Here is a 17232-nt window from a genome sequence, read left to right as displayed (position 1 = left end):
TCTGAGATTAAACTCCCTTTTGAAAACTTGTAAGCCAGTCACTTCACGCCTTTATAGCCTCCCCACACCCATTTTAGGTAGCCAATGTCTAAGTTGCCCATCTATATTATCCCTGTATATACTGAAGGAAATAGACTTTATCTTTCATGTGAAGACTCTTTCCCTCTCTGCTGGTATTTTTGAGCTACTACATCTATAAGTATAGGCCAAAATCAAGTTGTATAAATTTACACATTTTACCAAATTTATCACATTTCTTTATCTTCCTTTAGTCGAGCTCTGGTCATCAAATCATCGAAGTTAGGTCTAATGGGTATGATCTGCAAGTTTGGGTGTTCTCGTGTGTCTCCCCCAACTTCATATCAGCTGACACTTCACTCTCAGCTCTAGCTCTCCATAGATAGATCAGTGTTCATGGGCTCATGAGCCCCCAGCTCTCCTCAAAGTTCAGACCAACCAGCCCTTCCTCTTCTCTCTCATCTTGAGGTTGGTAAGAGTCTATGGAACATGGTCGAACTCAGCCCATGTCTTCATTACTAACTTTCCCCCATTTCCACTCACATGTAGACCAATGTGGTCACCAGCAAGCTTATAGGCCTGCTTAAATGTTGCCCTTGAGTTTCAGTCTTGGAGAGGCTTTTGTCCTGAAACGACGTGATTGCTTGTTTGAAGGTTCTGCTGTGAACAGCTTGCTTGTTCTTGTACCGATCAAACAGACCGCTGTTTTTGTTTTGTTTTTTCCTGCTAGTTTTTCTTTCAGGAAGTATCTTCTGTTCCTCCAGCTGCTCAGGGCTGGTCCACATGCCTTTCAAGTGGAAATGTCCCACCTCAGAAGGTTCTGGATGGGGCTCAGGATTCCACCTACAGTCCTTTACATTACAAGGGTTCCACAAGAAGCCTGTTTCATTGAGCAAGTTCTAGAAGCCCTTTTAGGTATTCCAATCAGACACTACAGTACACAGCTGTAAACTCAAAGGTTGGAGGTAAAAGTATACCTTGGAATAAAGGCCAAGAGATCTACTTTAAAAAATAATAATAATAATCAGCCATTGAAAACCTATGGAACACAGATTTTCTCTCACATACAAGATGTCACCATGAATTGGAATCCACTCAAAGACCACTAGTCTTATTGCACAAGGTGAGTATTTGGAAGGGAACTAGAAATTCTTGAGCGTAAGTACCTAGCTTTTGTTTTCTAACAACATTCTTCAGTAAAAGTTGCCCAGGCTTCTTGGAGAAATGGTTGAGAGTAAAGCTGGGGCAGTAAATATCTAAGATGAGGCAGAAGTTCCTTGTTAGACCTAAAGTAAGGAAATGCTAACTAAATAAAGGCAGATGGACTTTTGTCAAAGGGACACAGGAATCTACTGAATGGGATCCCCCAATGGCAAAGTCAAAACAATCTGAGCAATAGAATCAACAACATAATATTGGATTTGACCTAATATATAGAATAAATACTCATGAGTTCATACCGATACAAGTACATTAATAAATGGGGTGAAAGAAACAGATCTCCCAAGTAAAAGAAGTATAAAGAACTGAAGTAACCGTCCCACCCCTCAAGGAGGGGTACACATGGGCTGCGCACAGTGCTTTTCTTCCAGAAAGTGTAGTATGGGAAAGGGAGAAAAGAATAACTTTATAGCAGAGAGCTCTAACAAATGGTATCCCAACCAGATGGCAAGGGTCTCCTCAGCAGTGATACGCACATAAGGCGCAGGTACCCTGGATATGGTGTGACAAAAACGGCACTTTTTATCTCTGGTCTGCCTTCCCAAAACCTATAACCCCAGCATCTTGGTTTGCTACTGCTGTTAATGATACAAAGACCACAAGTGGATGATTTTTAAAAAACAGATATTTGTTTTCCCACGGTTTAGGAGGCTAGAAGTCCAAATTCAGAGCACTAGTTTGCGGGGAAGCCTCTCTCTCTGTCAGCTCTGAAAGAAGGGCTTCATCTCTTCAGCATCTTCTCCCTGGTGCCTTGGAGCTCTCCATGTGTCTTGGCATCCATTTATCCCCATCACGCTTCTTTCTCTTGCTTGTTTAATCTCTTTTATATCTTAAAAGAGATTAGTTTAAACATACTCTCCTCTGAAACCCTATACTAGGTCACTATCAGTCTGAACCAACTCCAGGGCACTTAACAACAACAACAAACACACTAATCCTGACTCATGAACATTACAGTCAAGCCATTCCCAAATGGGATGATAACCACACAGTGGTTAGGATTTACAACACATATTTTTAGGGACACACAACTCAATCCATAACATTCCAACCCTTGCCTCCCTCCCTGTCCTCAATCCATTTTCTAGCCACATGCAAAACACATTCATCCCATCACATCAATCCAAAAGTCTTAAAGCAACTCCAAGTCGAAAAGCTCATTTTCTGAATCATCTAAATCAAATATGGGTGAGACATTAAGCATATCCCATCTTGGGCAAAATTCCTCTTCATCTGTAAACTTGTGAAATCTAGAATACAAGTAATCTGTTTCTAAAGTACAATGTAGAACAGGTCAAATCGATATTTCCATTATAAATAGGAGAAATTGGAGAGATAACAGGTAGCAAGCAAATCCAAAATGTAGTAAAACAAATTATGATGTTAGTTCTCAAGGTTTGAGAATAGTTTTCTGTCCTTTGGGACCATCTGGACAATGGCCCTGTCCTCCAGATTGTGGTTGTTGGCCATGCCCCCTGGATCTGTGTAGAGGCCCTTCAGCCTTAGACTTCAGTTCCATCTTCCAGACCCACAGGGGCAGCAACTATGCACCTCTGGCTTTGGGAATCCACATTCTCCTTGTCCATTGGAATGTAACTCCAGCCCCATGGCCCCAGAAACCCCTGTTTATCTGATGCTTGGGCATGACAGCCACACCCCCTCAGCTCTGTCATCAGCCTTATCCGCCTGACACCATAACACAACCAAGGTGATGAAGAAACAACTCTTTGAAACTGAGGGGGCTGTGGCTGCACTCTCTGAAACCCAGGGTATCATAGCCCTACTCTGAATCTGAGAAGGTCCTACTGCCCATGCTCCTTCCAACAGATCTGCTGATCTCTGAGCTGCTCCAGGGATGGTCCTTTTCTATTCTTGGAGGACAACAGATTCTACTCCTTTGACCTGCTTTCTGCCTGTAGAATTCCAAGAAGCAGCCAGAATTCTTTACTTTTCCTCTTTCTCTGTCTTCTTCAGTCTACATTAACGGTTTTTCTGCTTTGGTAGTTGGTTAAATCCATCAGTCACAGGCTTAATTTCTTTAACAGAAGACTGTTTGGCCATGTCCTCTGGTGAACCTCCTACTAAACATGTTTTTAGTTCGTACAACAGAATTTCCTAAATCTTTAAGTTCTGGTTTCATTTTGTACCAATCATTTTGTTGTTGTTGTTATAAATACACGTTTGGTGAGCAAGGGGACAGAAGGCAGAGAACGTGCTGTATACAGTTGGTATACGCTGGAGGCTGGACGCCACAGAGAGAGAGAGAGACAGACAGACTGCCCAGCAGGGCAGGATGGGCAGCATTCTAGGGCTGGTAACAGTTGGCTGGTGGATGAGAGTCCGTAAAGGGTCTTGTGTGGGGCTGGGGAGGCCCGGACACCCGGAAGCTCCCTGGTCCGAGATTTCTGATGGTGGTGGCGGCAGCTCCAGGCAAACTCAGACAGCACAAAGGCAGCCCGGTGCACGTCTGAGTTGTAGCATTGCAGCTGCCTCTGTTCCACCTAAGAGTGCCATCAGTGGCTGCACAGGGTCCCGGAGGTTGGCGCTCAGGATCTTGCTGCACAGCATGAAGCTGATTTGGCCACTGGGGTAGATGGGGATGGTGCAGTAGGACACCACTGCAACGAGCTGACTTGCAGAACTGCTGCATCTCCTTGATGAGGTCCAGGTGTAGCCACTTGGCAGCAGAGAATGCCATCCTCCCTGAAGGCAGTCTTCATGAGCTGGTAATAGGATTCCTTGTAGAGGCTCTCATGGGGTCTGAGGAGTCATTGATGATAACATCGAAGGCATCCTGGTTCTGTTTCATGGACTCAAAACTGTCACCCAGTGGAGGGTCAGCTTTGAGCTGGAGTAGCCAACAGCCATACTTGGCAGGAACTTCTTAGAGACTTGAATGACATCTTCATCAATTTCACACTGGACCACAGCCTCCACGGAGGGGTGCTTCACCACTTCCCGCAGGACACCCCCGTCCCCGCCTCCAATGATCAGCACCTTGCACAGGTTGGGGTGGCTGCAGAGGGGCAAGTTGGCAATCATTTCTTGATAGGAGAGCTCACCCCTCTCTGCGCACTGGATTACGCCGTCCAATACCAGCACGTTGCCGTAAGTCTTACTGTGGAAGACAAGGTAGTCCTGGTACCGCCAGCTCTGAGTGTGCAGCAGCTACTCCACCTGCAGTGAGACGGCCTGACCGGACTACAGGCTGCAGGTCTCTCAGAACCTTGAAGATGGCGTCTTTGTAGGGGTGGTGGGGTCGGACTCCATGGCGAGTGGGCAGGAGGCACAGGGCACGGGCCCAGGAGAGCAGGCCACGAGCAGCCACAGCAAAACGGGCTGCACCATTCATTTTTAATTTCATCTCTTTCCTCTAACATTTTACTATAAGCAGCAAACAGAAACAACACAGACTCTTTAAGATATTGCTTAGAAATCTCTGGAGCCAAACACCCAAGTTTATAATTTACAAGCTCTACCTTCCACTAAAAGGAGCTCTGGTAGCATAGAGGTTAGGAATCGGGCTGCGAACCTCAAAGTCAGCAGTTGAAATTACCAGCTGTTCCGTGGGAGAAAGATCAGGCTTTCGGCTCCCGTAAAGATATACTGCCTTGGAAACCTTGTCCAGGGTCACTATGAGTCGGAATCGACTCTACGGCACATAACTACCACCACCACCTTCCACCAAACATTTGATGGTAACATAAACAAGTTCTTTGCCACTGTATAGAAGGCATTGCCCTTCCTCCACTGTCCAATCACATGATCATTTTCTTTTAAAGTCCCACCAGAACAACATTTAATGTCCACATTTCTAGCAGCGTTCTGTTGCTGGCTCCCTATGTGTGCTCTGAGATGACAAAGACTTCCTCTATGACACGCCTCCCCCCTTCTTTCTGAGTCCTCACCAGAGCTGCCTTCGACATCCATCATTCTACCAACTCTCTCCAAGGCAAGCTAGGCTTTTACTAGAATGCACCTTAAAACTCCTCGAGCCTCTATTCATCACCCAATTCCAAAATGACTTTCACGTTGTAGGTATTTGTTAGAATAGCACCCCTACTTCTCAATACCCAATTCTTAGTTTCCTAGTGCTGTTATAACAGAGTAACACCAGTGAATGGCTTTAGCAAACAGAATTGTATTTCCTTACAATTTAGGAGGCTAAAGGTCTGAATTAACAGTCATCTGAAGGGGAAGGGTTTCAGTGTGATGGCTCTGGAGAAAGATCCTTGTCTCTTCAGTTTCTGCTTCCTGGTTCCTTGGAGATGTTCATGTGTTTTGACATCACTCTTAACCATATCTCTAGCCTTTCTCTTGGGTGGTTAGGACTCTTTTATAGGAAATTGTCTTAAAACACACTCCACACTAATCCTGACTCATCAGCATAACAAAAACAACTCCTTCCCCAATGAGATTATATCCACAGACACAGAGGTTAGGAGTTAAAACATGTGTTTTTTTTTTAGTGATGCAATTAAATCGATAGTATTCAGTCTAATCATAAGAAAAGTATCAGACAAACCCAAATGAGGGACATTCTACAAAATCACTGATCAGTGCTTCTCAAAAAGTCAAGAGGTCATCAAAAGCAAGAGATGTAAAACAAAACCCAAAAAACTGTCTGCTAGAGATTAAGTGATTAACATATTTTATTTGTTGTTGTGTGCTGTGGAGTCGGTTCCTACACGTGGCAACCTGTGTCGGGTTTCTGAGGTTGTAGTATTTACAGAAGCCCCTAGCCTCATCTTTCTGACTCAGAGCAGCTTTTGGGCTCAAACTACTGACCTTGCAGTTAGTCGTCCAACAAACATGCCACCAAGTCTCCACATTATTTTCTTTAACATCCTTCCCCCCACAATGCTGCTAAATGGTTTCATTTCGATTTTACAAATTAGGACAACAAGGACAAAATGATTCAATTACTTGCCCGAGGTAGCAGTTAGCAACAGATAGAATTCAGATCGAAACCCATGTTGAATTATCCGATGAACTTTAGAAGGTCTAACTTATTTATTCCTCAAAACAACCCTATAAAGTAAGCAGCACTTTTATCATTTCCCTTATCAATGAGGAAAGTGAAGCACAGAGAGACTAGCTGCATTACCCAAGGTTGCACAGCTGGTAAGTGGCAGAGCCAGGATTCAAATCCAGGAGGCCTGAATGCAGAAGCCACACGTACCCACTAAGATCTCGTTCTCACAAACAAAAGAGCAGCAACTGACCTTTTTCTGTGTCTCCCCTCCACTTAAATTAGTTCAGTAGTCCTTGGGCATTCTGAAGCTTTTCATCATGTCAACATTGGCCTTTAGGGTTTGTGAGGGTAGCGACAGACTGGGGAGGGGCAGAAGTGAACTCTGTGAGGTTTAGTACTCTATGGCAATCTTGTATCATGATAAGGGGTTTGGAATCTCAAAATGTAGACACTTCACTGTGCATAAATTTTACCTAAGACCAGAAGTGTAAGCAAATATTAATTAATGGTGTTATTGTTAAGTGCTAACCACATTAGTAGCTCTGTCACAGAACAATGAGGCTTTCTGATCCTGCAAAGATTTACAGTCTCGGAAACCCTATACAAGGTCGCTATGAGTCAGAAATGACTCAATGGCAGTGAGTGAGAATATATACATACCTGAATTATTTCTGCCATCCCATTAAGAAATAAATTAGGTCTACAATCTCTCCTTTAACGACTTTTGCAGAATACTTCCCCCACAGCAGTGAAAAAGAACACTTTTGCCAAAGAGTTGCAATTAGTCTTTTAAGGAACACATACCAGGCCAATGTTTATTCATTAGCAAAAAGCCATATAGGATGTCTCTGCAGAGCTTTAGATTCCATATGGGCTCTCCAATCATTTTTGTGGCTTGGACAGGTTTCAACACATGTACTTACTGCAGATCAAAAATACATCATTCTTGCTCCATTCAATAAACATTCTAGTTGAACATTTATAAAAACACCAATTTCGTTTATAATTTCCACAAACTCAATTACTAACTCAGTCCAATTTAAGTCTGACTTGGCCACGTCTTTACCTACCTACCATCCGAGTCGATTCCTAAGTGACCCGATGTAGAGTTTCTCAGACTATAACTCTTTTTCCGGAGTAGTTTCCCCTTTCTCCCTTAGAGTGACTGGTGGTTTCGAACCACCACCTTGCACACCTAACCCATAGAGACATCGGTGCTCCTTTCAACAACTTAAGGAGTTTCTATTGTTATACGAAGTTTTACTTGTGATAAACAATGAAGGACAAAAGCACCTCTCCTGTTTCCAATATCAGATTGTTAGTATCTTTTACCCATCTGTCAGTTGTACTGTGGTGGCTTGGGCATTGGTTGCTCTGTTGCTGGAAGTTACACCAATAGTATTTCAAATGCCAGCAGGGTCACACTGATAGTGGACAGGTTTCAGCAGAACTTCCAGAGTAAGAGTAGGAAGGAAGGCCAAGTGATCTACTTTGGCTAATAAAAATTACCTAATGTAAATTCTATGGGTCATAACATAATGCAGTCCAATGTAATGCTTCACGATGAGCCCTTATGTTGGAAGGCACTCAAAACATACAGTGTTCCCAATAAGGAAGTGCAGCATACCAATGGTTCTGAAGATGGCACAGGACCAGGCAGTGTGTCACAGGGTTGTACCTGGGTTCACCATGAATTGCAGCTAGCTTGATGACAACTAATACCAACAGTATCTTTTATAAAATGTAAAGTCTAGTCCAGATTATTTTAAGTGTCCACTATGAGTTTAGGTGCTTAACAAATTCATTAATGCTAGCATATGTTAAACATGTCTAAGTTATTTCTCTGCTAGCCTACTCTTTAAATTACAGGCCTCACCAAATGCCAGAGTATAAAAATATTTTTATTCTGCCAAAAAGGCCAGGTCCCTGCTTAGTCTCAGAGTCTCAGAGAAGGGCTCTAAGGAACATGTAGCTGTATTTTAGAAATGATTTTCTAATTTGGAATCAACAAGGATACATTAAAAGAAAAAAAAAAAGAGATTTCCAAAAAGATAGATTTCTGAGGGGAAAAAAAGTCTTGCAACTCTGGAATGACATATGAATTCTATAACGTGATCTCCCAACCGATAGCGGTGAGCAAGTGGCAATTCTGCAGATTAGCACAATTGGTAATAAGCTGTGAAATAATTAAATGTCTTCTTCCTGCACAGGAATAATGCTCACTGGGGATGGGACCGATACCAAAGCCAATGCCTGGGCTTAACTGTCCTTGACAAATCGCTTAGCCTCATTTTTCTCAGATATCAAATGTCCATAAGAAATAGTTGTGAAGAGGAAATGAGTTAATACATGAGAGCGTTTCAGACAGTTGTTAGTTTCCATCAAGGCAGCTCCTACTCACCGAGACTCACATACATCAGAACAACAACGTTGTCCAGTCCTTCACCATCTTTAAAACCACTGGCAGCCTCCAGGCCATTGCTGTCTCCATTGTGTGTTTTGAGGACCTTCTAGCTTAGAGGGCTCATCCTCCAGCAGTGTACTGGACAATATTCTGTTATGTTCCACTGACTACTTTCTGGAAGTGCATTGTCAGGTCTTCCTTCCTACTCTGTCTTAGTCTAAAAACACTACTTAAATCTATCCACCATAGGTCATCTTGCTAGTACTTGAAATATCAATGGCATAGCTTCCAGCATCATAGCTATATACAAGCTACCCCAGTGTAACAAACTGACAATACTGGCACTATCAAAGAACTTGCTATTACTGACAAACATCAAAACACCTGATTGTTAACAAATGATTCCAAACTAACCATTCCAACCTATCTTCTATCTCCTAACCTGAGCCCACTAGTCTTTCAACATCTGTTTCTTTAAGACCTCCAGCAATTCCAATGCGTGTTACCCAGTGTAGATAACAGCAGAGATGCTGGCAGAGACTTTTAAAAACTCTTATTTGCAAGGCTGATGTGCTTATCCAAAGTCAACGCATTGCAAAGCACATAAGTTCATGATTCCTTTTTTAACAAGGGCTTTTCACATGCAGATTTTAATCATAATGCTTACTTCCTTTCTTGTATTAAAAATCTTTTCATCTCCAGTGTCTCACCGCTGAATGAAGGAAAGAAAAAGGAGAGAAAAAGCAAACCAGTCAACTAGCTCTGAGGCCTAACTAAGATTTTGCTCTGAACTTCACAATGACAATATTATACACAGCCATGGCAGTTTAGCAGAGAATTGAGATCTAACGAGAAAAGATAAAAGGGGAGCACAGATAAAGGAACTCTTGAAAACCAAATAGTCTCACTATAGACTGGGTGGCCTCTGAGCTTAATACAGACTGCCTCTCACCAAAAGGGATGCAGTTTATGTGCCATCGTTTCTTTAATGAGTCACCTTCATTTCGAGTTACCTTTAAGCAAGGGCATTCTGTAACCAGGAATCCACCTCAGTTATCCGATCGGCCTCAAGGTCACTGGCTTGGGTAACATGAGGAGAATGACTTCATTGCCTCACTATAGCACAGTGACATCCGTGATCAATACAGGAGTGATCTGCATGCCATCAACAATGCCTTCTCCAGGGAGCACCCAGAATCCATCAGAAACAAATTACACCCTTAAAGGCAGATGACACACGGGAGACAGAAAAATCCTTTCTGCAAAGCAGAGCCTTTGTTCAACCTCAGAAGAGTGCCGATTTAACCTCTGGAGGGGAAAAAAAGGCAGAGAGGGAGACAACAAGAGAATCAAAACGCGACAGAGACAGAGGCCCTTTGGCCTTCTTTGACAGGCTGTGTCCCTGTCTTTCTGCTCAAGCACAAGATGCATCTTCTGGTGACTCACAACACAGGACAGGAGGCAAAATATGCAGGTTGACTGACAAAACACTGCAATGAACCAGGACATTGGACACCATCATTAAGGGAGCGTGCCATACAGTGCCATACACGGGAGAAATCATACAATGATAAACATTACATAAGGAAGCTTCTAGATGGTCATGGAAAAATGGAATGGAAAGGTGAGGGAATTTCTCCACTAGCCTTTGCAAGTATCCTTGAAGAGTGCTAACTGGCTTCCAGTCACTGTTCTAATCACATTTATATGTATTAAGTCACTTAGGGCCCATGGTGGTTCTACACCACAAGCACTTGATGTGAACCACAAGGTCGGCAGTTCAAGTCCACCAGTCACTACTTGGGAGGAAGACGAGGCTTCCTGCTCCCTCAAAAGATTTACAGCCTAGGAATCCCTATGAAAAGTCACTATGAGTCAGAACTAACTCGATAGCACTTAACAAGAAGTCATTTAGCCCTCCTAATGACCCTATGGAGTCTTGCTGTGGTGCTATACAATAAGCACACACCTGCAAGGTAGGTCAGTTGGTTGGAACTACAAGGTCCACAGTTCAAACTAAACAGCTGCTTCTCAGAAACCTTATACTTGGTCACTGTGAGTCAGAATCAACTTGACAGCACTTAACAACAACAACAATGAACCTATGGCATAGGTTTCATTATTATACCCATTGTACAGATAAGAACATTAAGGTACAAGTTAAGTAAGATGCCTAGAGTCACAATGATAAATGGGTTAAGTCGGGTTTCAAACCCAAATCTTTAGGCTCTTGAAAAACAATAATTAAAATCTACTTCTGTATAGTGCTTTAACAAGGAGCCCTGGTGACTCTGTGGGATAAGGTAAGCAGAGTGGACAGTTCAGACCCACCAGCCACTCAAAGAGAGAAAGATGAAATTGCCTGCTTCCATAAAGATTTAGTCTTAGAAATCCTATATAGGATTGATATGAATCAGAATTGACTCAATGGCAGTGGGCTAGTGCTTTACCTGGTTATTTGCATATTCTATATCCTTCTGCTTGGAAGAACTTAGTCCCCCATATTTATTTATTTGTGAATTTCCCTCCTAGCTGGACTGTGATATCCTTCACGAGCCATGTGTCCCTTGGAGCCCAGTATGGTAGGTTCCAATACATGTTTGTGGCATGAAGCTAGGACTGAACAATTCTAACTAATCCTCAGTTCACTCTGGCAGATGCTGAGAATATCTGACTCGTCTTGATTTCAGATAAGGGAAATGAAGTTCACGGAAATCAAACGACTTGTGTAAGGTCACACTACTTTTAACAAAAGCTGTTTCACGACATAGCAGTGGTTTTCAAGTTTCTACAAACCACAAAATGTTTAAAAAAAAAAAAATCTTTGCAGAGCCTCAACAGTAACAGAGACAGAAGAGTTGCTGCTCTTTTCAGAGAGGTTGAATCAAGTCCTCGGGCCTGAGGTTTCTCTGGAGCCTGCACTGCTCTGCAGAATGGAGTTATTAAACCACAATCCCATGCCACACCACATCACAGTGCACCACACCACTCTGCAGCACCCCACGCCACACCCCACGGCCAGGCTACCCCATCTGCACAGGAAAGGAGGCAGGGCTGTGTACACAGTCACCAAATACTCCAAGGAAAGGCAATCTGGTTTTTCAAGTTTAGCTTATCTGTGACTTTGAGCTGCATGCAGGTCCAGGATATCACTCCTCCTTCTTTGTCATTGTTATTGTTGTTGTTGTGAAGTACTGTCCAGTCAATTCCAACCCATAGTGACCCTGTGGAGGGTTTCCAAGAAGCAGCTGGTGAGCTTGAACCACCAACCTTGCAATTCAAACGGCTTTGCAGACTGGCACATTAACCCACAGTGCCACACCAGGACTCCATGTCCTTTCCCAAATAAGTTACAAGTTACGTATAATTGTGATTTATTTAGGAAAGGAAATTTGGAAGTGAATCGGAACTCTTTGTACCTTAATTTCATTACAAGCTGGCGTCGATGAGGTCATGTTTGCTCAAGGGTTTTTGAAGTTTCTCAGGACCCAGTTTCCTTGAGTGTATTCTGACACATAGGAGAGAGTAGAACGGCTCCTAGAGTTTCCAATCTATATAGGAGCAGATAGCCTCCTCTCTCTCTCCAGGAGCAGCTGGTGGGCTTAAACCTCCATGACCTTGTAGTTAGCAGCCCACCGCTTAATCCACAGCATCACCAGGGCTCCTTCTAAAATCGGGTCAAATCTGAGGTTCTTCAGATGTCGTTCCACAGCAGTGGAGAACGTGGTCTGGGAGAGGCAGCAATTTTTCAAGGGGCATCACTGCAGCTGACCCTGCGTCCCTACACAGCGGAATCAGGGTGAACAGAGGGCTTTGTACATCTCTCACCTCAGAGGTGGGTGGGACCTCGTAGAGCCTTCAGTCCTGTTTTCTCACTTTATAGACACAGAAATCGAGTCCTACTCTGGCAAAATGACTTGACTAAAGCTACACAGTGGCACAGATGAGACTAGAGTTTTCTGACATTCTGTCCTCTAAGCGCCCAAACTCTAAGGCTGTGATTTGCAAAAGGGAGCAAAATGACTGTGCCATGTTACCAACTGATGCAAGACAGGACAATGCCTATAGTCTGAGTGTATTCTTATATACAATGGTCAAGTCATTCCACAAGACCTTATGGAAGAAAGCCCACCACCCTGAAATACCTGAAGGATGTCAAATGCCAGTGGGCAGTGGTAGCATTTTTACCTCTAATTCTTAGCTAATGCATCCTATTCATGGTCACCACCTTTCTTCAGTGGAAATTTGCACATTGCTATGACGCTGAACTAAGACAAACTAGAAAGAAGGATCTGGCAATGTAATTCCAGAATCAGCCAATGAAAGCCCCATGGATCCCAATAGTCTGATGCACAAATGATTGTGGGGATGGTTTAGGACCGCAGCATTTTGTTCCACTGTGTATGAGGGTTTCCATGAAACAGGAAACACTCATCAGCTGGAACAACAGCAACACTAATGGAAGATGTAGTATTGAGAGATGTGAAAGAAGGTTCCATTTACTCACTGCCCAAGATGTTTGCTAACATGTAACATATGAATGGGGAAGAGGCAGGGAAACAGCCAGGCTTCCAGTACGTTCTCTGCTTTTGGAGGATGCTGGTTCTATTCACCGCACCCCAGCACTGAAGCATGCCACAACCATAGGATCATTAGCATATGCAATTTGCAATCACTCCAGATGAGATTTCATCACTGCATCATATTTATTCATTCCTTAATATAAATCTAAATTGCTCTCTTCAAATAGCAGAGAGCTCTATGCTTCGCTAAGGGGAAAGAGAAATGAGCATGGAGAAAGACGGGCGGCATTTTCATCCTTTCTTCTCCCCACTCACTTCTCTTGATAAGACTCCTTCCCTGGTTTGTACCAGGACTCAGAACACAACCCACTGACTTCAGTTTTTCCTGTCAAAACTCTTCTTGCTCAAGGGGAAAGGTCTAGGCCTCAGCACTCTCAAATACTGAGTTATTGATGTTTTAAGTTGCCTTCAAGTTGACCCCATCCACAAGGTAAGAACTATAAAGGAGTTATAAAGTTCTCATTGGCTGATCTTTAGAAGTAGATTGCCAGACCTTCTTTCCTAGTCTGTCTTAGTGTGGAAGTCCCCCCTGAAGCCTGTTCAACATCACAGCAATACAAAAGCCTCCAATGATAGATGGGTGGTGGCTTCCCATGCCAGGCACTGGCAGAAATCAAAGCTACGTCTCCCACAGGGATGGTGAGAAATCTATCACTGGACCAACACTGCCCCAAGATGGTTTGAGATACATTAGGGTACTGAACCATGAGTCAGAAAACCAAGTCTTGGGTATGTCATCAGCTACCTGCTGGGCCTAACTAAGCAAGTCCCCAGAACATCACTGGAGTTCACTTTCTGTATCAGTCAAATGAGGAGTTTGTTGGTTTCTAAATGTCCTATGTATTCTTCAAACCTCTGACCGTCCCTTTCTCAATCTTGCCTTGCCAGTAGGGATGGAATGTGTTAGAAAGCTTGTACCTCTGACTCCTGAGGAATGTGACAAGGGTCTTCTCTGCATTGTCCCCACAGTAACCAGAGCCAGCTGTCCAGGTCAGCCAGCCAAATGAAGGCACACACGTGGGACTGTCGGCAGAGCTCACCTAGAGGCCTCCCCAGGGCGTTTTTGTCTGCAGGTGGAAACACTCTTGGGAAGACAAGAATGACCGAGACCTTTGATGAGTCACTTTTGGAGGTTCACAATTTGGTTTGTGGCAGAAATCATTTCGGATTTGCCTGAATCACAATAGAATATTCACTAATGGCTTAAATTCTCTGAATACATGTGCCTACTACCTTTGGGATGCTGACAAGCTTCAAAAAGTTAGTGGGAAAACGGAATACAAAGATAATAGGGAGTTTTCCACAAACTTTTTGAAACCCGCTGGTAGGTTGTTGCTACTAGCTGCCAGTGAGTTGGTCCTGACTCATGTCAACCCCACTGAAATTCTGCCCAGTCCTGCCCTCCTCCTAAGATCTGTTGGTGACCCATGGGGTTTTCACACTCTGATTTTCACAAGGAAATCACCAGGTCTTTCTTCCTAGTATGTCTTCATCTGGCAGTGCCACAGAAATCTGTTCAGCGTCATAGCAAAACACAAGCCTCCACTAACAAATGGGTGGTCTCTGCACATGAAGCATATTGACCAGGATTCAAATGGGGGTTTCCTACACAGGAGGCAAAAGTTCCGCCACTGAATCACCACAACCCCTATTTATTGTTGTTATTTAGTGTCGTCAAGTCGGTGCTGACTTATAATGACCCTGGTTTCTGAGGAGCAGCTGGTGGATTTGAACCTCTGACCTTGCAGATAAGCCCAGTGCTTATCCTGCATTGCCACACCAGCACTCTAGTGTAACCTATAGATACTAGGTATTTTACAAACATGGTGGCATGTTCTTACAACGCTACAGAAAGGATGTTGTTGTTAAGTGCCGTCAAGTCGATTCTGACCCATAGCGACCCTGTTTAGAGTTTCCAAGGGGAAGCTGGTGAGCTTGAACCACCAACCTTGCATTTCAAACGATTTTGTAGTCTGATGTATCAGCCCACAGCGCCACACCAGGAGAGCAAACAGCGAAGATTGAAAAACACATTGTACAATGAGATCAGGGGCTAGGGAAGATGGATGAACAAGGTCCTGAGCAGGAACAACCATGAAGAAACATTTCTTTTGAGCCTGCAGCCTGCATCTGAGATGCTAACAAGGGAGGAGCACTGGAAAGCATCACCAGTATTTTTAGCTTTTCTGAGGGAGGGAGGAGTTTTTGAAAGGGCAAAATGGAAAGGAATGTAGGGCAAGGGTGTGTGTGTGTGTGTGTGTGTGTGTGGCTAGGGGGAGGGCCCCGGAAGGAGGGAAAGAAGATTAGTAAAAATAAGGACTTTCAGGCCAGATAAGCAGCTTCTTCCTCCTTTCTTGAGAGATGGTTACAACTGGTTTCCTAACTTGTAAAAACATCAGGGTCTCCAGACCCAGATGTCTAGAGACAAAGCCGTCATCTGAAGGAAATAATTTCTCTAAGAGATTGGCAAACGTGCACTTCATGTTGTAGGACCCCCCACCTCCCCCCATCCATTCTGAAACAGCAGAGGAGGCCTCTCATAGAAGCCTTCTCAAACAAAGGTTCAGTAAACTCATGTTTGATCTGAATGCAGCTTTAACGTTCATAGCTCCCAAAGAAACAACAACCCCTTTGGACCTATTCAACATTCCCGATGAACTGGAGATGAATGGATTTCTCTCCGATGACCTTACTGTGTTAAAATAGAAAGGTGGAGTTTTCATTCCAGTGGCATCTGGGGAGACCGTCACTGGGGCTAAAATCATAATAACATTTTGCAGGAGGATTTTTTGTTGGCAACAGATAGTAAAAAGACAGTCCCCCTTAATGAACTGCAAGAGCCAGGGCATGCATTCCTCAGTCCAGAGGTCTGTTAATTGCTAAAACCACAGGTTCAAATACCATCTAGCCCAGAATGACTCTTATAAACACAAGTCACTTCATCAAAACCTATTCTCCCGCTAGGATTTTAAAAGCAAGATTGCAAAATATTCTAGTAAACAACCTTGTGGTATAGCATAGTTGACAAAGGCCCAGAGCTAACAAGTGGACCCTAGAATTAAATTCTGAATTCCAAAAGAGGACATAAAAGGAGGTGGCACTATAGGAGAAGAGTCGCTGTGTTTTGTTTAATGGGACTAAATTTGTGCCCATTTAAATTGTGAGCAGGTGGCACTTGGTAGCATAGAGATCCCTGAACGTGTTCACATTGAATGAATGCAGTTGTATGTATAATTAGCTGTGATTTATTTTAAAGTACTCTAATCTTTTGTACTCTTTTCTACAATTCAGACTGGTGAGGAACAGAGAGCAGCTTTTGAATTCATTTTGGAAAAAAAAAAAAACCGGTCATCGTATTATCTGTTAAAACAAAACAAAACAAAACAAAACAAAAAAAAACACAAGAGAAGGCTCCTAAAAGTCCCTAGTCGTCTCGTATGTTAGGACCAGACACAAGTAAAGGGCTTGTTTTAGTTCAAAGGCATGAATTTGTTGCTGTTTATAAGAAATCAGTGGGCTAACAATAGCACCCAGTAACCGAGGAAATGGGAAGTATCAAAGGCATACATTTTAGAAGCCTAACATTTTTATTGACCCTTTTTTTACAGACAATTTCAAGCACGTGCACAAGTATCATCAACCCAGAGTCCACAATTATCAATTTGTGGCTGCTCTTGGGTCTTCTATGTCCCCAACCATTGGTCCTCTTTCAGATGATCTTAAAGCAAATCCCTGATGTACCATTTTATTCTTAAGTGTTCCAGTAGGAAACAGAGAATTTCAAAGCCCCAGATTTTCTTGGGGCCTTGTGAAGTCAAATGATTCAGGGTCCTGCTTCCAGAAAGTGGTGGTTTCTGGTGGCAGGGAGGCAGATAGGGTCAAGGGTATACGCCTCTGAAGTAATACGCTTTCTCCCCTGCTCTTACATTGCTCTTCACGTGTTTTAGATTACTCTCTGGGATACAACAATATTAGCACAGGACACCAGCCTTACAATGGTGGAAAATCAGGAAATCTTGAAACTAATATAT

At 43.3% G+C, this 17232-nt stretch overlaps 1 pseudogene; it reads right to left on the bottom strand.

Moving 5' to 3' along the window:
- Positions 1 to 2371: 2371 nt before the first annotated feature.
- LOC102828257 overlaps positions 2372 to 17232 on the bottom strand; it is an 86296-nt pseudogene continuing 71435 nt past the window's right edge.

The sequence above is a fragment of the Chrysochloris asiatica genome, unplaced genomic scaffold, assembly GCF_000296735.1.
Source record: "Chrysochloris asiatica unplaced genomic scaffold, ChrAsi1.0 scaffold00040, whole genome shotgun sequence".
NCBI lineage: Eukaryota > Metazoa > Chordata > Mammalia > Afrosoricida > Chrysochloridae > Chrysochloris > Chrysochloris asiatica.
Note: the sequence above shows the minus strand (reverse complement) of the source record. Positions and strands in the feature narration are given on the sequence as shown.